The sequence below is a fragment of the Sus scrofa genome, chromosome 5 (assembly GCF_054392235.1).
Source record: "Sus scrofa isolate SSC_HxYL_T2T_F1_AM1 chromosome 5, Sscrofa_HxYL_maternal_Yorkshire_Landrace_v2.0, whole genome shotgun sequence".
Taxonomy (NCBI): domain Eukaryota; kingdom Metazoa; phylum Chordata; class Mammalia; order Artiodactyla; family Suidae; genus Sus; species Sus scrofa.
Window position 1 is genome coordinate 109,138,540 of NC_139387.1, and position 27,378 is coordinate 109,165,917.

The following is a 27,378-nucleotide window of genomic DNA, read 5'->3' on the forward strand; positions in this document are numbered from 1 at the left end:
GAGGTTAAAGCTTAGTTCAATATGCGTACCAAACCCCAGACGAGAGAGCAGAATCCGGGAGTTCTTATTCACACAGAAGTCACCCGGTTTCTGCAGAGCCTCCCTTTCCCTTCAGTCTACAGGACGGCGGGTGGTAGTCAACCCCAAGGTCTCAAACCGTAGCTCAGGGGGGGAAACGACACAGTCAGTGGAAATGGAGTCAAGGAGAAGTCAGGCACACCAGTTCGGAACAAAGAGGAGGTCCGGATGGAACACAATTGGGTGGGGACAGGGACAAATACCCAGACATGCTAAGGCAACACTCCCAAATAAAAACAAACAGAACCCAACCAACCCTTAAAAGAAAGGAACATAGCATGTAGGGGAATGATGAAACCCCCACCCTTGAAGAAAACATCCAAAGCACAAGACAAAATTCCTCCGCAGTGCTTGGTACATGAATCAAGTTAATGAGAACATGCTCTCAGAAAAATATGAGCTCAAAGATGAAACGATAGAACAGGAAGGTTACGGAATTAAAGAGGTTGAGGACAAAAACAATATTATAGAACAATAAATAAAGGTGACAGAGCAAGGAACCAAATAAACATGATTACAAATAAAATTACTGACCTAGAAGAAAAGCTAGTCTATACCCCGGGAGTGGAGGAATTAGAAGGTAATAGATTGGAGTCCTGAAGCATGTAACGAGAGCAAAGTTGAGGATCCCTGAAGAAGGGATCTAATCCATGGAATCAGGAAAAGTATTCGCAAGTATACAAGGAAGTGTCGCTAAAGACAAGGAGGAACTGTATTTACAGACTGAAAGAGCATACTGCTTTCCAGGACATGCTGATACAGACTGCTCGATACGACAAACGTATCCCTGAACGAAGAGTTGAAGTTCAAGAATACAGACATTCCTGGGGCGCCGAAGCAGAAAAAAACAAGTCATGAACAAGGAAGCAAAAATTAGGCTGCCCTCAAATATCTCCACAATAACATTCAATTCAGAAGCAATGCGTATGCCAACCAACACGTCAAGACAGACACTGAATCATGAAAGAATTTCAGTCAAGGAGAACATATAATTGGGTCTTGTGAATTTCTGGTTCAGTGGTTCGGGATGATGGTGTAGGCAAGCTTAGAATATCTATCCTAGCATTTTCCAAAGTGTATCTTCTGAACTCTAATCCCATCAGGTGCTTCACCGAAAAGGGAACTGTGGGTCAAACCACTTAGAATCTCCATAAGCCTCACCTTAGAGATTTATAAGACATATCATCAAATAAATGAATGACTTCTAAGATATTTTTGCATTCGAGGAGACTGATTTGCCTTTAAAAGACATTCTTTAGCACAACATTTTAATTGAAATAAATGTTACTCCCTAGAACACCTAGCAACATCTTGCTAAGAGAGAATTCGAGATTCCACCTGCAGAAAGTTTGATCTATGATAATGGGGGGGTATAATAACTCAAAAAAGCAGTCCATCCAAAAGCAAGACATTTTGTCTACTCTCCCCTTCAAGGACAGCAATACAATTTTACTATTCATTCATTCACTCTAAAATATTGAAATTTAAAATTCCAGTTCCAAGAAGGAAAAAGTACTCCCGGCAGAGGGATGACAGGAGGGCTACTTTCAAAGTACTAACGGTAAACTCTCTCCTAAAGCAGCCGTTTTCAGGCTTTAAGCACAGCTCAACATCTTACCACCTTTGATGAAAGGAATGCAACTCCAAAGGTTGCAATCCCGCTGTGGAACTGGAAGTGCCCAGACTGCAGCTCAGTACAAATGACAGAAATTCCATGGGGTGTATGAAAAGGGAACACTGTTTTTCTTCCTTAGGGAATCAAGAACAATGTAACTAGAGACGGCAAAGGAGTCAACAACCTCTATTCCAGAAGAAAAACAAAGCCACCACTGCTTTACCATGCTTTTCCCAACTTCTCAGCATTTTTCCAGTTTACGTAAGTGGTTTCCGATGGTGTGCAGTGTCTTCTAAGTAGTCCATACACCACTGCTTCAGAATGATGCAAGACTTGGCTGTCTGCTCACATCCTCTCCTATGCTACTTTGAACTGGAAAAAGTACTTTAATCAAGACTGACTTGTCTTTATTTCCCTGCCATCTTGTCAGAAGACAGATAGGTGCCAGGAATGCGGAGTGAAACTGGGAGGGAGCTTTCAGCTTTCAGATAATATTATATTTCTCTGTCCTTGAGAGATATCACCAGTGAGCTGGCGGAGGTAACAGAGTGGGTTGAGCAGTAACTAACTTAGAGAAGGTCAAAGGATTTCAAGGAGTGAAGGACAGGACCCAGGAATTGGAATGCCCCAGAAGCAGCAGGAACCACCAGGATATGTTGGCCCCTGCAGGAGTTTTAGGGAAAAACTCTGCTTAAACTTGCACAATGTCAGTGTTGGTGGGATGTGAGCAATAGAAACCCTCCTGTCCCACTTGGGGTGTTGCCTGGTAACGTCTAGAAAAGCTCAAGAGGTCCATTCCCTGCATCCCAGAAATCCCACCCTTCCTCGAACATTCCAGAGCTGCTCCCCCACGTTTGATAAGAAGACAGGTATGGGAGGCTTGCTGCATCTTTCCTGACAGCAAGAAATTGGAAACAGTCTAAATTCTCATCAACAGCAAAATGTAACCTCCACGGAGGGGCATTCCTGCCACGGAAGGCTGTACAGCAATTTAAAAGTAACACGTTTATTTTTTTTTATTTTTATTTATTTGCTTTTTAGGGTCTCACTCGCAGCATGTGGAGGTTCCCAGGCTAGGGGTCGAATTGGGGCCATAGCTGCCCGCCTACACCACAGCCACAGCAACGCAGGATCTGAGCTGTGCCTGCGACCTACACCACAGCTCACAACAACGCCGGATTCTTAACCCACTGAGTGAGGCCAGGGATCAGACCTGCAACCTCATGGTTCCTAGTGGGATTCGCTTCTGCTGCACCAAGAGGGGAACTCCTAAAAGTAACAAGCTTGCTTTAATCAGCGAGGATTCATTTCAAGAATATAATTTGGAGAAACATGTTCCCATATAAGGATACATCATAGGATACTATTTATGTAAAGTTTGAAAACACACAAAATACATAGATTTTAATGCCATTTATACCACTGAAAGCTTGCAAAAACGAAACCATATATGTAATAAAAATACACCTATGAGTGATGGCTAGAAAACATACCTAGAGATGATGAAAATGCAAATAGGCTGAGAATCGCAAATGTCAAATTTAGCAGTCACCTCTGCAGAGGGAATGGGAGGAAAGGGACAGGAAACAGTACCTACAGTATTGTGATTCTATGTGTCAGGTTTTCTTTTTTTCTCTTCTTTTCAGGGCTGTACCTACAGCACATGGACGTTCCCAGGGCTAGGGATTGAATCCTAGTTGTAGCGGCCATCTGGGCCACTGCAGAGACAATGCCAGACTGGAGGACTCAGCGGGGACCCACAGTTTTTTTTTTTCTTTTTTCCTTTTGTGGGCTAGGTAAATTTGTATTCATTATATTATACTTCATATTGTAAGGCCTGAAAATTTCATTTAAAAATATTGAGAGGCTTCTGAAGCCTCCACCATGTGTCTGGCACAGGGCCTGGCCATAAGTGGTAGGGTGATCACCAACATTGGAGGAGACTGTGCCTATAAGTCTAATGGAATCCCATCTCGAAACTTCCTCATGGTACCTTCAGATGTAGCCATTGTGGTCCCACCTGACTTGCTCATCTGTGAGTTTCCCACCTGACCTCCTGCTGGATGCATGAGCTCACCACAATGACTGATGGGTTGGCGCAGAGAGGGTGCAGGCAGGAGAGAATGAAAGCAATGGGGGTTATTAAGACTCAGAAGAAAGGAGACTCGGTTGATTCCAAACTTTCTGTTCCAAATGCATTCAGCTTCCTTTTTTATAGGGCTCACATTCTCTTTCCATTTACCGATTTCTTAATGGAAACGGAGTGGTGTGGATGCAGATAAAGAAATTCTCAGTTGTACCACCATGAATGCCTGCTGCATGAGAAAAAAGGCAGCACATCTTGGACTGGTTTGATTTGGCCTATAATGGATGAGACTCAGAGGCCAATTACTTGAGTGCTTAAATCAAGGCTGGGTGTTCATTTTCTGAGGCCCCTGTAGGCTGTCAAGCATCCAGTGAGGTGATACACTCTATCAGTGGTTGTCAACGCTGGTTTCACATTGTAATCACTTCTGACTCCTTGGCCCCACCCTGAGAGCTTCTGAATTAGTTGGTCAAGGGTGGGGCCTTAGGTGTTCACATTTTATAGCTGTCACTTCCCAAGGTGATTCTTATGTACGTTTAGCATTAAGAACCTCTCTACTGAAGCTGTTACCTCTGTGGTCCTGATGTACCACTGACCGACGTTCAGGGCCCTGGTTGGGGCAGCGGCTGCTGGCCTGTCCTTTCCTCATTGTGACACAATGGAAGAAACCTTGGCCAGATGTTGTTGGTTCTATTAATTCTCTGTCTCCTCAGACCTGCAGTCATCTTTGATGTGCCACCGCCTTGTCCAGCTGCTCTACTGGAGATTATTCACTGTGCCTTGGCGTTCTTTCATTCCTTTGTGCAAGGCCAAGTGTCTGGAAACAGGCGGGGCTGTGATGTGCAGCCGGGGTGGGGGTTGTGGAGTGGTGAGACCAGCCCCAGAGATAATCAGCTTGTTCGGTCTAGCAGGTCTGGGCGCTTCAAACGCCTAACCAGCCTCCAGACTTACATGTTGGTTGGAAGAACAGAAATCAAGTAGTTCTAGGCTGTACCTTCCCTGCTGCCCCAATTCCCCTGCCCCTACCACCAACACCACTGGAGACAGTGCTATCAACATTCAAAACAAAATGAAATCAAACAAAACCCACGGGAATTTAGTTTAACCTTCCAGCAAAGACATCTTTAATAACACCATGTCAGACGGTCATTCAGGCAGGTCTTTGCTAATTTCTGTTAAAAGTCCTTTTAATGAAATGCCTACACATTCTGCCTCAGTGGTAGCGTGGGGAATACAAGGCGATGGCGGTCACTCTTCCAGCCTTAGATGACCCACTGGTGGGTGGAGGCGCAGACCGTCACCAAGCAATTACAGCGTAGTGTGGGACTATTGTAAGGTCAGCTGTTTATATTCCACACCCAGGATATAAACTTAGGACCCAGGAAGCTCCGTGCAGGTCAGCCTTGTGGGGGAGGTTTTTGCACAGAGGGAGAGATGGCAGTAAGGTTTTAGAGCCTTGTCCCAATGTGTGTTGGGAGCAGCCTCCACATAACCAGGGAACTTGATAAAAATGCAGACCCTCAGGCCCTGTCCTTGACCTACAAGAGCAGGATCCTCAGGAGATTCACAGGGACCTGAGAGCAGCACCTTTTAGAGGATGAAGCAGGGGTTCTCTAGCTTGGAGGCTGGAGGATGCAGGTGCAGGGAGAGCAAGGACCCCCACGAAGGGCAGATGAGGAGCACGTGATGCCGTGTGGGGAGACAGGCCTGAGCCTGGTCGGGAGAGGCTTGTAGAGCTTTCTAAGGACTTTGGGTTTCATCACGAAGACAGTGAGAAGCAAAGAAAAGCCACTTAAAGATTTTAAGCAGGAGAGCACTGCAGTGAGATTTCTGCTTTAGGAAAAAGCCCTGGCGGGACTGTGGGGGATGGAAGGAAGGGGGCAGGAGCCGGGCCCCGACTTTGCGAGGCTGCTGCCGTCACGAGGAGTGGTGAGACCCAAACCCACACAGCCCTGGGAAAAAATGTGGAGGTGCAGATGGGGGGACTATCCAGGAGGTCTGAGCAACAGGACTTATGACCACCTGGCAATTCCCCTTTCCTTGAGAAGCCTTTTAGAATACACTGTATCTCCCTGGAAGAGGAAAATCCAAAACATAAACCCTAAATCCAGACTCTCAAATACCTAATTCTACATCAAAGTCATTCAGAAAGTCAAAGTGGCATTCAGAATGCAATGAACCCATATTTGTTTTCTCCTTCCTTTGCATTTTGACTTAATGATGCTTGTCTCTAAATAGTTTCTCCCATAGAAGGAGAAAATAAGTCTGCAGCAAGAGAGTTGGAGGATGGGCAAACCCTAACCGCGTCTTACAGTCCTGTGGGTTTGTCATGGTCTGTGTTATTGCCCACTCACTCTTCGCTGGGGTGAGGTCTGTGTGAGTCACTGTACAATGCCCAGCCTAAACTGTAAACAGAAATGAACATTTGCCTCTCTTACATATTTGGAAAAGAATCATTAGGCTTATAGAGAAAAAAAAGAGCTAGTTGTGGGTCGGTGTTTAATTTTTGGCTTTTCTGGTAGAGGATGAAGTTCATTTTTATTCCTTCTATTTTCAGTTGCACCTTAGTATTCAGGCATGCAATTTTCTGAAGGTTTGTCCTTATGGTCTAATTGGGCGTTTTCTTACGGTGTGCAAAGTATCAGTTACATTGAGTCTTGATGTACTTATTGGCTTTTAGGCACAGAGAGAGGATTAAAAAGCTGCAGGAGAAAACTGTTCCAGAATAGTGCATGTAGTACACAGTCCAGAAAATACATCAACCCCATTCAGGGAGAGCATGTGCCTAACGTATGTGAAATTCTCTACTTAGCAAACATTAGGACATGATACCAAGCTGTTTGACTGGCATGTTGTGATCTGGCTACTTACTGTCTGTCACCCTAGCTTCAGAGGCAGTGAAATGCATCATCAGATATTTAAAGGCACAAAATTGTTTTCTGTTCAGATACAAATTTAGATTGAAGATATCCTATGCAGCATGAAAGAAGTTGAGCAGACAGATCTTATGGTTCACTGACTACCTAAATTAAATTGGAGACCCTCTGAATATTTTTACCTGCCACTCTGCTGACAGTCAGCTCAAGGGAATGACTGGGCTTGGAGAAAACTCATAAATCACATATGAAGCATTGTCTTTCAAGCTCAATATCACATGGACCAAGATCACGACGGTGTCTTTCTTCACTGACGGAGGAACAAACTGAGGTGCCTCACCGGAAGTGGTCACGTGGCACCTCCCTTGCGTGCCCGTGGAAATGGAAGGATGCCCTCTTCTTTCCTGCAGTCACTGGTGAGCATGCATGACTTATCTAACAACCAGGGACTCGCTCCTTTCACTCCAAAGTTAGCGTTTCCAAATTTGAGTCCATGTCCCATCTTTTCATAATAATAAAGAAGCCTAAATCTAAGACAGGGGGAAAGGTTCTACTTCAATAGTAACTAAAAAAAAAAAAAAAATCCAGACAAAACAAGATTCCATGTTTTGGTCTATCAGATTGGCAAAGGCTTAAAAAAATTGTATAACATTCATTGTTGGTCAAAGTGCATAGTCACGTACTCCGATGGAAGGGCCACCGCATAGAATGTTAACAGTCTCCCTGAAGGGGAATTGGGTATGCCAGAGCTTTAAGATATGCATATTTTTGGTCAGAAAAGACAACTTTTAAGGTATACTTTGGATATAATTGAGGCTATAAGCAAAGATTTAGTAACAAAGATATTAATTGCAATGTGGTTTATAATATGGAAAAACTTGAAATGATTGAAGTGTCCAACAACTGGACATTGGTTAAATAAACTATGGTATAATAATAATACAAGGAAATAACCTATAGTCATTTAATCAATGTTGAAAAGCTTATTGAGGCACAAAGATGTTCACGACACTGTGTTGTTAAAAAAGTAGATTAAAAATTAGCATGCTTTGTATGTTCCACCTTGATTACGGAAAACATCTAGAGACACCTGTGTGCATAAAGATAGGCCTAGAACTATGTACCCCAAAATTAACCCCATTATTTCCGGATGGTGAAATTTAAGGCTGTTTAAATTTCTTTTCTAATTATCTACATTTTCAAAAATGTTATAATTTATATGTATATTTACTTTAGTGAAACACAACAGCGATTCTAATCCAAATAAGTAAATATGGATCTATCTGGAAAAGTATGTTATTTATGACTCAGACAATGACAGCGAGTCAAGGAGCCCATGCATCTCTGATGGAGACTGTGTTGCCTACTCCAATATCCTCTTTGCCCCTTTCCCTCAGTTTCAGCACCCCGCTTTTTAGCTGGGCACGTCCCCAGAATAAAAGGCTACATTTCCCAGCTCCCCGTGCAGGTCAGGTGCTCAAGACTGGATGTCGATCACTGAGATGAACGTAGCCGTCCTATGTGGGACGTTGAGAATTTTCACTGAAGGGCATGGAATGACCTCACTTTCCCCCTTTTCCTTCTCACATGGAGGTACTGGCTGCCCCAGGTCCGTGACAAGGGAGCTGCATTCAGAGGACGGCAGAAGAGAAAGGGCTGTAGGCTTCTTGTGACAGATGGAGGCCCCACTCGGCTTTGGACTGCTCACCTTCATGCTATTTCATATGATAGAAACAGTCGTTTCTCGTTCTTTAAACCACAGTTATTTTGGGGTCTTCAGGTATTTGTAATCATGCCTGGGCCTAACACACACACAGACTAATTGTGTTTGTTGCTAACTCATTAAACCCCCTACTGAAGGGCTTCTTGGAGTCAGTCGTCCAGGAAAAGAAAAGATATGGAGCATCATAAAAACCATCGTTTCAAGGTACCTGCACTATTGCGTCGAATTTCTTGAATTTCTAGGTGACTCTCATCAGCATGTTTTTTTTTTTTGGATGCAGCAGATAAGCCCATCTACACATGATTTCAAGTGTTAATAGAGCCAATGTGGAGGCAATAGCTGCCAAATATAATTCTTAATTATATAAAAGTTAAATATAAAAGGTATGTTAATGATGATGAACATAATGAGATTTTTTACACCAGTGAAAACGTGGTTTGTTAAAGTACAGAGGCTTTAAAAAAATATTTAGGAAAAAAGAGCCCTATTTCTCAACTCCAACTTAGAGGAGGCTGCCATCTGGGATGTATTGTTAAAGGGATTTTTACCAAATGAATGTTTCTGTCAACTAACTTATGACTTCGAGAGAAAAACTGTATTGAGCTCTGAAACAGTCAATAGATGAATTCTTTAGCATTAAGTCATATTGCCACAGAAAGGAACAAAAACAGTATAATTTGTGCCATGAACGGACAGCATAATCTATTGCTCTGTTTTGGAGACATGCAACTTATTTTCTCAATTTCATCATTATGTGGAGAAGAGTGTGGTTGGGTGTTTAAAAGATTGAAACCTTGACGGCGATGAAACGTTTATTTTGTTAGTGCTGCTTCTGCAAGAATGCTCAGGCATTACAAAATGATTTTTGAAATGGTATGACAATATAACCAACTAAAAAAAAAAAAAAGCAAATCATATTAATTAATTCTTGCATTCCCCCAACTGTAAGACATTGTTAGAAATGAAAGCGGCCAGAGTATAAAAAAGAAAAAATGATATATTTTTAGAACGACGTCTCTTTTTCTTTCTTTAACTTCTCTCTTTATCAATGCAAATGTTCATGTTTTCATCTCTGTAGGATTCTTTTCTCACTGCATTCCACAAGTCCAGAGAAACTCGCTGGAACTCATACAAAACCCTCTCCTGCTACCATATTAGGAATCAAAATGTGTAGCAGAAACCCACTGCCAAGTCGAGATAATCAACAGGGAATGTCTGTGCCTTCAAGCCAAATGAGTGCAGAAAAATGATCAAGGCAGCAGAATAAATAATGAAACTGAGGACTGGCTTCAGGTGATGGTTTTGCTGTATCCCACTCACTAAGAAAGCTGTGCTGGAAATTTCTATACCTCTTGGCTATTCAGGGACCAGTCTGGTAAGGTCTCATTTTACTGTGGATATGCTAGGTCACAAGTGGAGAAAAGTGAAATAATTTATCTCTTTCTTATTAACGACGTCAAAAATTGTTGTGGTTGCCTGCCTCATAAATCTTCTACCTTAATACCAAGTTGGTTCTGCAATCCTTTTTTAGATTTCCTTTTTCCAACTTTTGCAAAGGGTTTATGAGCATAAGGAAGCCCAGACAACTTTCCTGGCTGATGTGTTTACTCCAAGTGAAACTGATTATAAGATTAGTTCTATTTTCCTAATTTACACGCAGCACTTGATCCATCAAATACTTGACTGGAAACAAATTTTTAAGTAATGCATGTGACAAATTAATAGATGCTTCAGACCACAACACAGTGGTTCTGGAAACCTAGCAAGGGACAGGATGGGGATTATACAGTGAAGGCTGAGCAATTATCTGGTGAATTAAACGGACTATTGTGGAACTAACTGCCTGCTTGATTAAGATAGTAATGATTACACCTGAGAATGTTATGCTGGAACGATGAAAAATTTGACCTTGCAGCCACATTTCATAAATTTTAAAGGAGACATGGGCAAGACATGTGATCAGAGAACAGAAGATTTCATAAATCAAGACAACGGATGACAGGAGCCTGGGTGAGAGCATATTTGTAGACCCAGGATGAAGCAAAGAACTTAGAGCTATTACCATGTAATCTGTTTGCCACAACTCCCTGGGAAATTACAATTGTCAGAGAAATAATAGACCCATGGCCAAACTGCTTTTGGCCATACTACCTGGATGAAAAAAAACAACAAAGGAAAAAAGGTGCTCTGGGATATTTGGAGGTGTAGGAATAAAGCAACAACATGGTCTTCCTTGAATATTTTTAGCTTGCAATAATTTGCAAAGTTTTCCCGGATCTTATTTGACCCTCTCTGAGGACCTCCTCACCCCCTTAAGCCACACGAGGGCACAGGCTGAATCAACTCTGCTGCATAACTTGCTCAAAGTCTCAGTAAGATTGTGCACTAGATCTCACACCCTTGCTCTCTGCCAAACTCCCACTAACGCCAGTCTAAGGAGGAGCGTCTGTGCTTTCTGGGGGCTCCTTTCCTTTGCAGTGAGACTTAATAGCGGCTCCCTCCTTCTTCATTTGGTTGTTCGGCCTTCTGCGTGAGCAATTTTTAGTTCTCCAATAGTTGTGGGACTCTACAACTTGGCTTCGGGGAGGCAGAACTAAACCCCGGGATTGACGAACAGGCAGGAAATGCCCTTTGTTAGGCCTGGGGACGTGGCCCAGATGCCTTGGGTGCTGCTGCCATCTCCTGTTCGGAGAGGCTCAGCCCGACCTGCCTTTACATACATTCGCCGTCAATTCGTGTCGCGCCCAGGACAGACTGACTCTGCGCAGGAGTCAGGATGTTCCTCCAGCATTTGTGGTTCCCTCTTCAGCATGTTCTAGAGGCAGCATCTTTTGGTGGCCACTGTTAGAGGTGGTATGAACAGGATTAAGGGAGGGAAGACTGTTGTTTGCAGGAGAAGGGAGCTGGGGGGCCGAGGTCTTCGTGAGGTGGAGATGCGGTCAAGGTGAGGAGGAGGAGAAGTCTGTCTACTCTGGGGTCCTGCACGAAGCGCCGCTCACACAGGAGCCTCTCTGGGCCAGGGACACACTCCTTTATGCGTAAGCAGCATAAAGACTCTGATCCTTGGAATTCCCATTTTGGCTCAGGGGTAATGAATCCGACTAGTATCCATGAGAACGCGGGTTCAACCCCTGGCCTTGCTCAGTGGATTACAGATCCAGTGTTGCCATGAGCTGTGGTCTAGATCGCAGATGTGGCTCGGATCCTGTGTTGCTGTGGCCGTGGTGTAGGCCGGCAGCTGCAGCTCTGATTCGACCTCTAGCCTGGGAACTTCCACAGGCCACAGGTGTGGCCCTAAAAAGACAAAAAAAAAAAAAAAAAAAAAAAAAAAGGAATCTGATCCTCTTCTAACCTCAGGAGGGATCATCAGAGAAGCTGTGATGTATCCAAGAATCACAGATGTGCTGTAGATAGACGCACCTACAAGTGAGGTCAAGAACTGGGATGGCAGTGGAGCAAAGAAGATTCTGGATCTTCTCAGAGTTTAGTATTTGCATGCGTGAGAATGTGACAATCAGTGGTACAGCAGGTGGGGATAACTATTCCAGGATTGAAGCTGTTCTTTGTCTCATGGCTTCCTGACTAATGCCTGGGAAGCGTGTCTAGGGAGCAGCTAGGTAACGGGGCTGTGGGAGGGGAAGTGGGGCAGAGAGTTGGCAGGGCCACCGCCTGGTGCTAAAGGATCAGACAGGTGACAGTGACCACATCACCCATCACCCAGGACCTTAACGTATTTGTGGGAAGGCCTCTTTCCTCCTCAAAAACAGAAGAGGCTGCTGTCTTATGAACGTCTCTTCCTTTCAGAATAGTTTTTGATGCTAAATTTAAGTTGATTTCCCTGGTTAATGGGAGAGGCCCACATGGTATGATGAGTCACAGGTAGAAAATCCCCCCAGGGGGAGTTCTGGTGATGAACCCAGAGATGAGTGAGTCATGAAGGAGTAAAAATAGAATACAGGTTCCCTGCCCAGTGATTCTGCCTAGAACCCCAGCTTCCACTTCCAGCCATGGCCAGTGGTCATTCCCATGGCACCGAACACCAACTTCTCAGTCAATGGCCTGCTGGTATAATCGCTCATGTGCAAATGCTCTTTTTTCCCGTCTGGTCACAAACACAGCAACTTGAAAACAGCTCTGAAGCTCACCCAGTTAGGTCCTGCCCAAATATGTCAGGCTCACCATTGTCATTCTGTGACAGACTGTCACCAGGAAGATACATCTAGATTTAAGTCTAAGCAAAAAGGGAACTTGGCAAATCTTTCTCTTGACAGCCAACATGAAAAAATTAGGCTCCATAAATAGTAATCCATCTCCCTGAAGACCTGGGAAGTTCTTGCCCTGTAACTACGTCAATGATTATGAGTATTGGATTCAGTCTAACGACGCAGTATGAGCCAGCATCCTAGGTCCTGAGAGTGTCTGTGCTGGGCGAGGCAGGGAAGCTTCCTGGGCTTGCGATGGGCTGTACCTTCGCTGCCGTGTACTCGGCCGACCACCACGTGGCCTCTGTGCCTCAGGTGGAGCTCACTTGGTCCCACGTGTCCTGGTTTGTGGCTATGACTCTCCACCGAGGCTGAGGCTTACCTCACAGATGAATTCAACCCTGTAGCTCCTGATGCTGAAGGGTCGATTCTCGAAGGGTCTGGTGGGGGCCTGGCCGGACGTCTGCCCGGCGTATCTGCAGAGGCTAATACTGTGAGGATGTGGAGAGAGGATGTTTGGGAGCCAAGGGAAGCGTGGTATTCATTTGATTCTCGCTCAGAAGTGGCTGCTTAACCATTCTTACTCTAGTGTTTCGTTTTTTAAGGAGAGTAAAATGGCTTACTAAGATCAACCACTGTAATTTGATCTGCCATTCATGGGAACTGCATTAGGTCATTGAGGCTTCCGACCGGACAGACAGCTATCAGGTGGCCCTGGTATCTGATACATGAACACTACTGGGTCTTTGCTGTTTTGCTGTTACGCTATGACATCGATACTCAGACCAGAGGGCAAGTCCGTTGTCAGTGCTGCTACCGCTTCTCCTTGCAGCGCTGACTTCCCTTCCAATTTGATAGAGTAAAATGGATTCCAAGGCCCATTTATAAAATATGACTCAGCTTAATATGTTTAAAGATAAACACACAGATTAAACAACACCGACACCCAGACTGGTTGGAGAATTTCTCCGGTGGCATTGTTCCTGCCATCCAGAAACTTCCAAGACACCTATGCTCAAACTTCAGCCTATATTGGAATCACCCGGAAGGCTTCTTAAAGACCCGCGGCGGCCCGCTCCCAGCTGCCGTGGATCTTGGGTGAGGGTCTGAGAATTTGCATTTCTAACAACGTCTAGGTGTAGTCGATGCTGCTGGGCCTGGGACCCCACGCTGAGAGTCACGCACGTTTTACCAACCTCTCCCCCCGTTTTTCTTTCTTCCTCTCTGGATCAGAGTGATACGGACTCAGGCCTGTTATGGGCTGAACTATGTCCCCCCAGGCCACGTGTTGAAGATTTAAGGTCCAGGACCCCAGAACACGGCAGTATTTGGCGACTGGGTCTTAAAAGAGGTAGTGAAGTTACGAGGTCGTCCTCCTCGCGGGCCTCCTGCAGGTGAAGGCCGTCAGAGAAAACGACCGACCTTTCCTAAGGAAGAGGGAATCCGCCCACCCGCCCGCCGTCGGATCTGCGAGTTGCAGCAGCATCTCTGCCCTGGTCCTCCAGCCTCCTGCCTCCCCCGCCAGCCTCAGCAATGTCGTGAGTCAGTTCCTTAATTTTTCCACTTTGCACACACATATTTATCCCGTTGGCGCTATTTCTCTAGAAAACTCCCATCGAAGGTCTAATTCCCTTTCATGGTTCTGGCTGAAACCTGAAGATAAACTTTTTCTCATGACAATTTTTCAGTAATGGCAACTGGAATAGGGAACTCACTGGTGTTTTTCACATATGCCTAGCCCCTAATAATTTTTCTTATCATCTGTTCAGATGTATTGATTATTTGTGGTATGTGGAGGCTGCTCTTTGCTGGGGAGGAGAAACGAATTGCCTTTTCATCACGGGGACCATGCTTTGAATTGCTTTTGTAATTGTATCGTTTTCGGTCAGCCTTAGAGCAAAACTATCTCACGCGTATGTAACTGTTCATTTGGTTGATAGAAGAGCTCATTTGGGCCCTTAATTTGTGGGGGAGTCACACGGAATTTCCTCAGAGGATTCGGAACGCTTTACAAATACGTCCATTTGAATAGATCTAGTGCCTTGCTATCTTCATTTTGACTTTTCCCTAAGTCCTGCCTCACATACTGAGGATTTCATGAGCTTTCACAGGGATCTCTACATCAAAACAGCTCTTGTGGAGCCCTGAGCTTTATAGTTTTCTCTTTTCATCTTTTGTTTTTTTTCCCCCTGCCTCTGGCATCAATGCAATTGAACTTGGGGGTTGTTTTGGTCTGCGGCACAAAGGAGACACCTGTGAAAATCTGCTTTCTGAAGCTGCCCATCCAAGAGGGGTCGTTATCAGGCTGCCTTGTTTTAAGTTTGCTTCATAAAGAGAAAGCAGAGCTTTCAGAATGGATCCATCTAGCTAACCACAGTAAAAAAGGCTTCATTAAACTTGAAACCCAAATATTATCTCCCAAAGCCATAAACCTTGAACTTGGGTTGAGACGAGAAGGAAAAACCACACACGTGGAGATGGCAGCACCTGCTGGTCAAGTGTGATACGGCAGCTCTCAAAAGGGGCGGCACTGGAGGCAAGCAGGGAGCTGGTCCCGGGGTTTGTTTCCATGGAAGGAATTCTTATCTGAGTTTACGAGGGTGGAGCATAGATGGGCTCAAGCTGGAGGGTCAACTCCAGTGTCAGAAGGTTCTGTGAAGGGCCCCACAGTCATGAAAACGGCTAAAGCACTCATTCTGCAAGCTGTTCTGAAAAGATGCTAGTCCACCTTCTCTTTCTGGCTAAAAAGCTTGAGATTTAATTATTTCTGAGGTCTTTCTTCTTTATGGTACTCTCCTGTTGATATAAAAAATAGAATGGAAAGTACCATTATTTTTACAGAGATCTGCTAGCCGGTATAAGTACTCAGAAACGACATTTGTCCCAAAGTGGAAGATGCGGCCGACCTGGCTTTTGTCAAGGGCTAGATCATCCAGGGGTTTATATTCCTAGCTTCATGCGTGCTAACTGAGAGTATTAGGGGAATTTCATAGCACAGTCTTGATATGTGGTATACGTGAAAGCTGATAAGTGACCGCAGTCAGTAGGGTTCATTCAAGTTAACCTGGGGTTGACTTTTTGAAGCATTTTGATCTATGTCACAAGGACAATAAAAAGTAGATGAGTCAGGCAGCATTAGGTCCATCTTCCGGACGGGGCAACAGACACGAGCAACTGAAGAGGTCTTTTTGAAGGTCACATTGCTCATTAGAGCAGATAGACTCAGATGACTTGCCTCTAACGGCTACGGTGGTGCTTCTCGAACTTTCTGTGCTGATGCCTCGTGTCCGTGGATGACCGTGACCCCGTCTAGAGGGGGACTGAAAATAGGAGGAAGATACTGATTCCACTTTTTGGATTAGAGGTTGGGTTCTTCTAGGTTCGTGCATGGGTTCGTGGAAACCAAGTCCGCCGGAGTCCTATGGGTGGCCAATGGTGTAGACGACCGCGGGTTAAGAAAGGTGAACGAAGTGACGCCTGCCTTTCGGCGCCGTGTCTCAGTCTGAAGCTTAGCACCAAGCATGCTGTGGTTGCGTCTCTCGTGTTCTGTCAGCTGGTGTGGTTTCCGGGAGATCAGCTTTAGGGGATGAAGATGGGCACAGCCTCGAGGACACGGATGTTTGGCCCTTGACACTCTTGCCAACAGCCAGCCATCCATTCCCTTTGCTTTTCCGAAACACCGAAAACCCTGCCCGGCATCGTCGTTCTCGCGCTTTCTCTGCAGGGTACACTCGGTACCGGGGGGGTTACCGTGGACAGGAGGGCCTGGAAGGTCTAGAAGGACGGAGAGGAGACTCTTGTGCTGGGCGTCATGTGTGCTTCCACACGTACCTTATTAAATCCTCCTCAAGAGCTGGGAGAAGCCGAGGTTTCTAAGTTTTCATGGAGAAGCTGTGGCTCACGTGGGCGACTCGCCTGAGGTCCGGGTGTCACTACTCTCTCGGACACCGCGGTGTAAACTCGAACGAGAGTCGGGCAGAGGGAGGAGGGCAGAGGGGGCTTGGAAGTCGGTGGAGGGTGTGACCTGTACTGGAAGTGGGGCCCAAGGATGGGAGAAACGGGGTGGGGGACTAGCGATGTTCTAGTCGCTTAGCTTTGGAGAGAAAGGTACTCAGATAAACGCTTTGCTTTCGTTCAAGCCACTGTGGTTTGTCCAGCAGAGCTGGACATGAATGTGGTGAAAAAAATCTATAAAAGCTTTTCTTAAAAGACATTGTTTTTCTGGATAAAATACATTAGCTTAAGTTTTATTCCAAAAAAAAAAAAAAAAAAAAGCAGAGGAAAGGCAGACCTTTTACTCCATTGGTTCTCTCTTGCCAGTATCCTCTGGAAGCTTATCTGGAATGCAAATTCTTTGGGCTCCACCCCAGACCTCTGCAGACGGAGCCAGCAATCTGCATTTTAATGAGGCCTCCAGTGATTATGAAGCACCCCGAAGTTTAAGAGCCACTTCTTTACTCTGTAATATCTGCTACATGAGAATTTTAGTCTGCCCCCATCTATGTATTAAAAGATGCCTTAAAAAAAAAAAAAAAAAGGCTGCCTTTGGAGCTGGCTTTGCTGCAGCTGTGGTATAGGTCACAGCTGCAGCTTGGAGTCAGTCCCTGCCCTGTGAACGTCCATATGCTGCAGGTGTGGCCAAAAAAACAAAAAAAAAAAAAACCCGTGCTTTTAAAAAGAAATCGGTCAGCAATCATCCAATGATGAGATTTAATCTGCTTTCTCTCCTAATATGTAATGAAAGATGAAATAAATGATGTAATAATAACTAGATGGTTCCTGGTGTAAATAAAGCCAATGAAGTTATTTTATTTTTTTCCTCTTTGGCAATATGTTTGAGCACTTTAATTCTTGAGAAAACATAACTTCTAAATAACAAAAATATCACATCTGAATTTTTACTTTCTCTTTTATCGTATTTTTTTTGAAAGTATCTCCGGAAGACAATGATTGAAATTTTAAAAGGCAAAAATATTATTCGAAGTATCATGGATCAGTTGTTACAATGTCCTCTGATAATATTCATTTAAAAATAACAGTATTGGAGTTCCCATCATGGCTCAGTGGTTAATGAATCTGACTAGCATCCATGAGGACACAGGTTCGATCCCTGGCTTTGCTCAGCAGGTTAAGGATCTGGCATTGCCATGAGCTGTGGTGTAGTCTGCAGATGTGTTGCTGTGGTGTAGGCTGGTGGCTATAGCTTGGATTCAACCCCTAGCCTGGGAATCTCCATTTGCTGTGGGTCTGGCTCTAAAAAGACAAAAAACAAAAAATAAAAATAACTATTAAAAAGCTTTCTAAACCTTGAAAAGACCAAAGAAAGGTCTCACCTGTGCCCTATCATTGAAATAATAGGATTCTAAGATTGCAGGATTTCAGAAGAGACCAAATGTGGCTGTACTGTACTGTGTTTTGATACATGTTGGTTATTTTTTTAATTAAAAAAAAATTTTTTTTTGGTGTTTCAGGGCTGCACCTGTGGCATATGGAAGTTGCCAGGCGAGGGGTCGCATCAGAGCTGTAGCTGCTGGCCTACACCACATCCACAGCAACGCCAGATCTGAGCCGCATCTGTGACCCACACCACAGCTCACAGCAATGCCAGATCCTTAATCCACTGAGCAAGGCTGGGTATCGAACCTCGTGGATACTAGTCAGAGTCGTTTCTGCTGAGCCACGGATGGGGGAACTCTGATAGACGTTGACAAAACTTTATACATGTTGACTTACGCTATATGTTAACACTAATTAATCACACTTTAAACTCTACTCTCGGCTTCGCAGTAGAGGGATTCTATTCGGTTAGAAGGTTTGTTCAGGGGATATTTACCGACTTCTATCACATATTTTCTACAATGATAGACTCTGAGGCACATACGCCATATGTAATACCTGCTCCCAGTCATCAGGACAATTAAGGGGGGTGACCATACAAAGCCAGGATATGTTAAGAGATGAGTTAGGATTGAACACAGTAATTAAAAAAATTTAAGATGATACTTGCTGAAAGGCCACATCAATTACTAAACCCTGCAGAGTGATTGCATGAACCTAGGGCATCGTCCATAAGATTCTATCTCCTGAAAGTCTGCAATTCTTCTAAAGCGTTGGAACAGATTTCCCCTGGTAGCTGAGAGGAGCTCAGCCTGTGGTGTGGTCAGGGCCCTCCCACCCCCACGCTCGCTTGTCCCCCAGATCAGATAGATTCGCCTCCTGCGGTAAGTGACAAATGGAACACAATTGATAGTAACCGGAATCCTTCATATGCAGAAATTAATTTGGGTCCATTTTCTGCTTTCAACAGCAATTCAGGATCTACTGCTTGGAGCGTTAACATAACCTAACCTCACCCAGTTATAAGACTGAAAGTTCACCAAAATATTCCGAGACAGGAAAACTTTAGAGATTTCAATTCGACATGATAGAACCTGCAGTTGCCAGTGGGATCAGAGCATCATCATATGTACTTGTAGAAAGGAAACACTGTGATATATTTTCCTATGAATCATATCCTCCCCAATCCTGCCTTGAAGGCTTGTGGTAGGGTGTTTTTGACCTTAGACAATGATGGAGAAACATCATTACTTGTGACATTTAGAGGGTCAATTAGAAGCTTCCCAGCACCAAGCCGCTATCCTCTTGCTGCAGTGGGGGTGCTGCCTCCAGTTTCGGCCCCTTCCCCAGACCATCCGCTCCACAGCCATCGGAGAGCCAGTCCCCGGTGCAGGTGGATCTCTGCCTTGTCCTCCTATATTTACACCCTTTAGTGGCTAAGTCTCCAGTGCAGCTGAATTGACAAGCAGATGCCTTCTCAAGGCCTCTGAACTCCTGCAAGAGCCGGCCCTCGCCAGCCTCTCAGACTTCACTCCCTGTACACTGGCAAGGGTGCGCCAAGATGGAGCATGCCAGGCTTCCAGGCGTTCCTCGAGCGTACAGCACTGCTTGTCATCTCAGGAGCTTGGCACTTAGAGCTTGGACAGCTTTCCTCCTGGTTTTCAAACGTCTCTGTTCTCCAGAGCCGTCCATCCTCTGCATTCACCCTCCACGTTATTCTGCTGGGTTTTTTCCTAGCACTTGGCAGTACCCCAAGTTATCTCACTTTTTTTGGTGTTGTTTAATTTTTATTATCTCTCCCTACTAAAAGATACATGCTTTTTTTTTCTTTTTTTGGTCTTTTTTTAGGACCACACCCACAGCACATGGGTTCCCAGGCTAGGGGTAGAATTGGAGCTGCAGCCACCAGCCTACACCACAGCCACAGCAACATCAGATCCGAGCTGTGTCTGCGACCTGCACCATAGTTCACAGCAACACTGGATCCTTGACCCACTGAGCAAGGCCAGGGATCGAACCTTCAACCACATGGTTCCTAGTCGGATTCGTTTCTGCTGCACCACAATGGGAACTCCTAAAAGATAGATTCTTGAAAGGCAAACTATCATATTAACTTTTCTACTCCTAGTATCTATATGATATTTCCTGGTACTAAATAAATGCTCAGTAAGTACTGGACAGACTGAAAAATACTAGCCTTTAACCAAGGTATGCAAAGTACTTAAGCTATGATTTTCTCCAGATAGTCTGCGATTATGTCCCTTAGCTTGGATGTATACTAATTTATAAAACATCTATTCTCTGACCTCTACCTCTTTATTCTCAGTCAGAAGAAGAATTTAATCTAGTTTGTATGAGATTAGTATCACATGGAGAAACTTAAATCATTGGCTCCTGTAACCTTCAACTTGTTTCCATGGGGATAAAGCTGAGGCATTTGTATCTTAAAAACCTAAGGTGACTCTATACTGAGAGATGGGTCAAAGACTGGACTAATATAAAACTTAATACTGAAAAATTTCATATTTCCTTTAAATATGCTACAAAATTATCAAGCATATTCTCCCAGCATGTAATCAAGTGAAAATGTGCCTGTTTAGGGCAGAAACCACATCAGCCACTCTTCCTGTAGTAGCGTAATGTCAGGTGATAAATGTCTATTATTATAGAGATAGCTTAATGCTCCCTGGAAATCTGTTCGCATACTCCTTGGACCCTATACAATGGTGACTTTAAGAAATAAATTGGTTTCTAAAGTACTGAAACATCTGGCCTAGGAATGAGCATAAGGAACTTCATATCTGAGCACTAACCAGTTAAAAATTGTACTCCTAGATGTAGTGACCCAGTCATCGTATAAAGTATTACTGAGTATTTCATAGCCATGAAATACCAAAGTCATCAATGGATGACTTATGGACTATAAGAATAAGTGTCCCTAAATATATTACTAAGGATTCATTTAGGAAAATCTGGATACTTGTTTTCTTTACCAAGCAAGGTACCGTGCATTTTAAATTTGTGGTAAGGTATTTATTTTTTGATATGATATGCATTAACTTAAATTGTCTTCTCCCCCTTGGTATGCTTCCTATACTACTTCTTCTTTCATTGTACTCTGAAGTAAAGTGTATGCTATAGATAGACTCGGAGAAAAAATTTTGCTGCAAATCAAAGATTACTATTGAAGTTTAATAAATGTGGAGCTCTCTACTTCACTAATTAAACTAAATCACTCAGGAACTTTTGTAGCTCAGACGTGATTGATTGATGTCTTCTCTATAAACCAGTCTTCTCTACATCTTTTTCCTTTTCTCTCATTTGAAAAATGTGTTTAATGCGTATTAGATATTGGGTCCTTTAAAAATGTCTTGGCATTAAGAAATGATAAAAAAAGTTGTGTGTGAGTGGTGTGTAAAATAGTTTTAAAACCTGAGGGTTATCATGAGAGCAATCTATTTAATCGTAATTCTGCTGATAATTATGGAGGTAATTTTATGTAGACAGGCTAATCCATTTGATGACTAAATACACTCAATAGCAAAATAACTCTATGGTGTAGACGTGTCATTGGTAAGATGAAATTTATGGTCCAGATGTTTTAGCCTTTGAATAAGAGGGAAAACAGATCATCTGTTTTTTTGAAATGATGCAGAAGAAATCAGTTCTGCTGGATTCTGGTTAGGCATTAGAGTTTATTGATGTGGGCTGACATGAGTTTTCTTCGACATAAAATAAGCCCAATAGATCGAATGCTTCCCAATAATCAGGTATTTTTAGATGTATTAATTCTGAAACGAGTTAAGCTCTAAGATGAGACGTGAGAACAGAGGGTGGGTTATGTGCCTGGTATCGATTTTTATGAGCTTAAATGAGCTCATACTTAGTTACCGAATCATCCTGCAGGCTCTGTCCTGTATCCTGTCAGCACTGCATCTGGATCAGTGCTTACCAGTTGCCTACACAGGTGAAACCTGACACACTGCCTGAGTGTGTTCCTGTAATTTTCTAGCTGCATTTTCACTCTTCAGGTTTTGTTTGTTTGTTTGTTTGTTTTTAATTCCCAGTGAGAGCAATATTCTTTCCATTTTGACAACTGCTTTGATAATATCCCAAATCATATTCACATCTCCAGGTCCACTGTAATTCATGTTAATACCTAGTTACATATCACCAGGTAGCTATCTGGGCTTCGTGAACAGTTTATGTATTTGATTTTAAATAATGCATGTGACAAGATGCTGAAGCACTGGAACAGACTGCAGCCAAATAATGTATTACCTCTCCAATGCAGTCCCTGCTGTAACTTTCAGATGAGTCCCAAACAAGGTATATGTTGAAATGGCAACTGTTTCTGGTCCTCACCCTCTCAGAATGACAGCAGAGAGGTGTTAGGGTTTAGCAGAGGGTTAAGTAGTGGTGGAGTTGCTAAATCTTGTTTGCTTCCTCAGAGGGCAGAGGAAGTCGGAGAGGGATGGGGTGGGGAGGACGGAGGCTGACAGACGGCTAAAGAAGGGCTTTCAGGATTATCGATCCGGACAAGGTCAGTCTAGGCATACTCAGGTTTCTTTTTTACTGGGAAGACTAATATCTTGACTAAACAGAATCATCTTTATTTTATGCACATCATATATATGTATATATTTAGTCAAATATGTATTTATCTTTTAAAATTCTGCATCGGCTTGAATTGGTTTCCCTATTAATGTTCTTTCTCTACTCTTTTTCTTTGTCCTTAGTATTCCAAGTAAATTGTATGTCACAGGAGGCTTCAAGCAGGGAGTGAAGAATTAGCCTCCGTCTTCCTGTCCTTCCTGGCTGTAGCCCCGTGAATATTCTCACTTATGTATCAACAGTCTGTATTATTTGCCCTATTCTTATACAATCTTTGTACAGCTGATAGCTTCACCATAAACTATTAAATCTATATCATTGTTGTTTGTCCTGTTACATGTAGTCTTCCCACGATGGCAAAAGTTGATGTGGTTTTTGTAGGTATGCTAGGAAGGAGAAAGATGTTTTAGAAAATAGCTCATGATAATTTGTTTTCAAATTGTTGTCCAAAGTGTTTCCCGGAGAAACTTGCCTATTGGGGTTTCAAAACATATATTTGAAGAAAGATTGAGAATGTGGCTACCATGGAGAGAGTCTCACGAAACAGTATCTGAACTGTCCTCTCTTTGGAGAAAGGATGATTGATAGCATGTTGTCTCAGGCATCTATTGATACCCAATCATCCTTCACGAGAGTGTTATTTCTGTGGTGATGCATGCTGGTGCCATGGTGTGAATGTGGTACCTTTGCAGAGGAATTTTACAATACGTATGAACTGCAAAGCTTTCAACAGTGGATTGGTATTTGCCATAGAGCTTACAAAACTGCTGTATTGATGGCCTGAATTTCAGCTGTGACATCTAGCATTTTGCCCATTGTCTCCCAAACCTCACATGAAAGTTTGAGCTCCTTGGTATTTTAAAATTCCTTGACTTCTGATCACAACAAATCAGCTATCCTGAGTGAAGATAAATCCACGTATTTCTTTCTCTCGTTTTTTCTAAGTGGTGTAATTCTTACTGTCTACTCAAAACTGTTGGGATCAACTAAAGATTCTATTTCAGTGATTACAAGAGATAATGTCATCTCATCTTTGCTCTTGGCAATATCTTTTCGACATTCAGAAAATAATGAAAATGGGCCATGTTTGTGCTTGGTCATCATGCTAATACATGCTTTGAAGTTAATGGCCTATGAACTGTCATTCTTTATTAAATAAGATTTTTCCATTCTTAGGGGGCTTTTTCAAAGGTTTTGAGCACTATGATTCTTCCCTCCCCAGATGTATATACTTCAGAACGGGGAAAGAATTTTTGAAAACTTCCTTTTTCTTTTTTTCTTTTTTCTTTTTGCTATTTCTTTGGGCTGCTCCAGCGGCATATGGAGGTTCCCAGGCTAGGGGTTGAATCGGAGCTGTAGCCGCTGGCCTACGCCAGAGCCACAGCAACGCAGGATCCGAGCTGCGTCTGCGACCTACACCACAGCTCACGGCAACGCCGGATCGTTAACCCACTGAGCAAGGGCAGGGATCGAACCTGCAACCTCATGGTTCCTAGTCGGATTCGTTAACCACTGTGCCATGATGGGAACTCCTGAAAACTTCCTTTTTGTTTGTTTGCATTGAAAACCACTTTTGTCCTTTGTTTTGTGTTTGTATATCTTTATGCTATTGTTTCTCAAAGGGTGATTCTTTAGGACTTTGCATTAGAATAACAGGAATTTTTAGATGCTGATTCCAGTGTCCCTACCCCAGAGATGTTGAGTCAGAATCACTGGGGTGTGTCTGGGCACCTACATTTTTAACAAGTCTCCCAGGAGATTTTAATGCCCTCTACTGATGGAGCACAAGTGTCTAACCTCTGGGCCTGTTGACTGTGACTGACTTTTGAAAGTAACCACTCTCACCTTGCTCCTGGGGACATAATTTGCCCTGGGTGGCTAGAGTGAGGCCCATTAAAGACTGAATTCGAAAGTGCCTGGTCAAGCGAAATATTCTTGGATACTTCCAGAGTTATGTTTTAAAACTGTGTCCTTCTACACATGCTGTAAGGGGGAGTTGAATCTCTCCAGCCATTAAGGTGCGGTGGCAGCATTTTATGGTGAGATAGCCAAGGCAACTTGAATACAGACAGACAGCCAGGAGGCAGGATGGAATAGTGATTCGAAGCCAGGTGAACGCGACTTCTAGCTCCCCCTCTATGATCGCGGACAATTACTGAAGCTCTTCAGGTTTCAGCGTCCTCTTCGGCCAAATGGTGGTGATGAGAGTACTTCTTCCCAGGGTTAGTGTGAAGATTGGATGGACTCTTCTCTGTGCGACACTCAGTACATTCCCCGGCTCATGTCATGCGCTTAGCCAATGGCAGTATCTTCAACTACTTATGTTCATTAAATACGTTCTTCGTTTTCACTGGCTGTCTAATTTAGGGCTTACCAGATCTATCGGAGGCAAGCTCCTGAGAAGAGTATAAATAACTAGTAATAGAATTTTTATGATGGGATATTGATTCAGTGTGTTTATACAAAAACTATAGTTCACATTGTGTTGCTGAAAGATTTGTGAATGGTGAGATACTCCATAATTGTTTGAAAATATACCTTGGGTCAGATAACTGACATTTCCCCATTTTTACTACTTGTCATGTTTTACAGATGTGAATACGAATAACTTGATTACACAATTCTGTTGCAAGTAGATAGTTACGGAGAGTAACGGACAAGTCTGAGGAATCTACTTACTTAGCATATTTTCCTAAACATGGGATAACTGGGTTTCAAGTATGGTGCATACACATCCTTAACAGCATTCAAAAGTGAGTTCCTTTGGAGTTTCTCAAGTGGCAAGGTTTAGGTGTGTCACGGCGTTAGCAAAAGAGGACTGAAATCATGTGTATGTCATGTCCTTGTATAATTTTTCCAGCAATTTAGTGCTGGAAATTGGGATTTGAAGTAGCTGTTTAAGTTTTTCTGTAAATAGAATATGGAACCATTTCTTACAAATTTATACCACCACAAAAATGTGTAAAGTTCCAAGCATGTAATCCTTCTCCAGAAATTAGTAGTGTTCCTTTTTTTTTTTTTTTTTTTTGAAGAAAGACGAAGTGTTGATTGTGTATGTGGTGAAGAGAAGAAAGACACAGGGAAAGGAAAGTGTGAAAGACAGTGACCGAAGGACTGGAAACATGTTATAAAGGCATTAGAAATACTTTCTGCCTCTGTACAGCTATATGCACACGTATTTAGATGTTCGTACAATGCAGAAGAAAAGGTGTGCCCGGAAGGTAGAGGCTCTTTTGTTTTAATGTAACAAAATGACAGTAAGCATTTATGAGAATTTAAGGGTGAGCTGTCGAAGATTGTGGATTAAATACATCACCTGAACATGCTCATACTGTAAAAAGCAACCTTCTAAGAAAAGGGTTAAAATGTGTCTATTAAATTGCATGTATTGGTCAAAACATTCTAATTTTCAGCAGTTACTTGTACATTAAGCACGTGTAGTCTGGATCTATACATAATTAGTATTACAGCTATTACAGAAATTTCTAAGACCATCTCATAGGCATTTTAGCCTCTTTCCTGGCAACTATTATTTGGGTGTTTCTTGAGAATGTATTGACATTATAAACAATTTTAGAAATAAGTTAAATCTTAATTGGTATCCCCAATAGAATGTACATAAATATAAAATTTGCATTATCTTTAATCAAATGCACATGGAAAAAACAGTAGAGAGAATAAGAGAGCAGTGATTAAGACTGGCTAGAAATACTTCCAAAATGTCTGCACAGCTGACAAAGCTTCATGTTTGAAATTATTTCTCTTTTTATTCTTTATAGTGATTTTATTTGATAGGCCAGCTTTCCAAACCTTAAATTTTTTCTTTTTTAGAAAAATAGTCGAATCATTGATTTTTAAAAACAAAGAGTCTTAGATATCAAATAGTTGAATTTATTCACTAGAAAGATTAATGCCTGGATAAGTTAGGTAACTTGCCCATGGCTATGGTTCAAATTAGGGCATAATTGTGGCTAGAACTCAGTTTAGTGCTCTCTCTATTGAGCTTGGATAGAAAAGAGAGACAGAGGATAAGATATGAATTGCCACTAATTCCCAGTTGCTTCTCTGGGCCACAGCTGTCTCTGAAAGTTACTTGCTCTTCAAGCAAAAGTGGTGTGCAAAAATACTCCTTGTGTGAAGGATCCTATTTAAATACAATATTCAAAGGTTATGAGATGGGTAAGAGGATGCAGGAAGCAGAAGTGCTGAAAATGGAGATACACTGAGATAAGATAAAGACAGATTAAAGACACTAGCCTGGACTGGCATTCAGAGTAATGCAGTCGTCTCCAACCACACATTCACTTCCTTTATCCCCTACAGGCAGGGGACCAGGCAGACATCCTTATGTCAATTGCATTCTTGCAATTGGCTGTTCATTCTCCCAATAGAATATTTTCCACATAGTGAGGTTAATGATGGGAGAGAACAAAAGAAGGATGAGAAGGTGGAACTGTAGAATCACTGACTGTGAACAAGACGGCAGGAGGAGAGCGGGAGGAAGGGACGGGGAAGCTGAAGCAAGTGTGAGCATCCTGCAGGACCGGCCACAGGCCTGGGGCTCCTGAGACCCTCGCTGTGGATGCCTGGGAACTACTAGTTTCAGGAAAGGGCACTGAGAATTTTTGTACATTACCATTAGGTTTCAGAGAGATGGCTGTAATAGAACTTAGACTTAAATGCTAGTGAGTTTCTGGATTGCAGAGGAGTTGGCTAGGAAGTACAGTGGGCATGGAGATAGTCCGTGCAATAGAAAACAAATGAAGAGAAAAATAACCCCCGAAGACACATTTGGGGGAAAGTATGGCTATTTCCAAAGGAATCCAAAATTTGTAAGCTTTTTTTTT

The 27,378-nt window shown here is 43.0% G+C and overlaps 1 protein-coding gene and 1 long non-coding RNA gene across 8 annotated transcripts in view; one reads left to right on the forward strand and one right to left on the reverse strand.

Annotated features, from left to right (window-relative positions):
• The window catches only part of LOC110260829 (uncharacterized), a 100,011-nt gene extending 82,769 nt beyond the window's left edge, over positions 1-17,242 (forward strand). The window contains exons 2-5 of one of the 3 annotated variants that reach the window (XR_014804606.1): positions 6,727-7,071; positions 8,249-8,582; positions 9,457-9,753; positions 13,814-17,242. This is a non-coding gene — a long non-coding RNA (uncharacterized LOC110260829). The remainder of the gene's footprint in view (positions 1-6,726; positions 7,072-8,248; positions 8,583-9,456; positions 9,754-13,813) is intronic. The other 2 variants (XR_014804607.1, XR_014804608.1) reach the window with 2 other exon arrangements.
• The window catches only part of SYT1 (synaptotagmin 1), a 521,895-nt gene that overhangs the window by 31,143 nt on the left and 463,374 nt on the right, over positions 1-27,378 (reverse strand). The window lies entirely within an intron of this gene.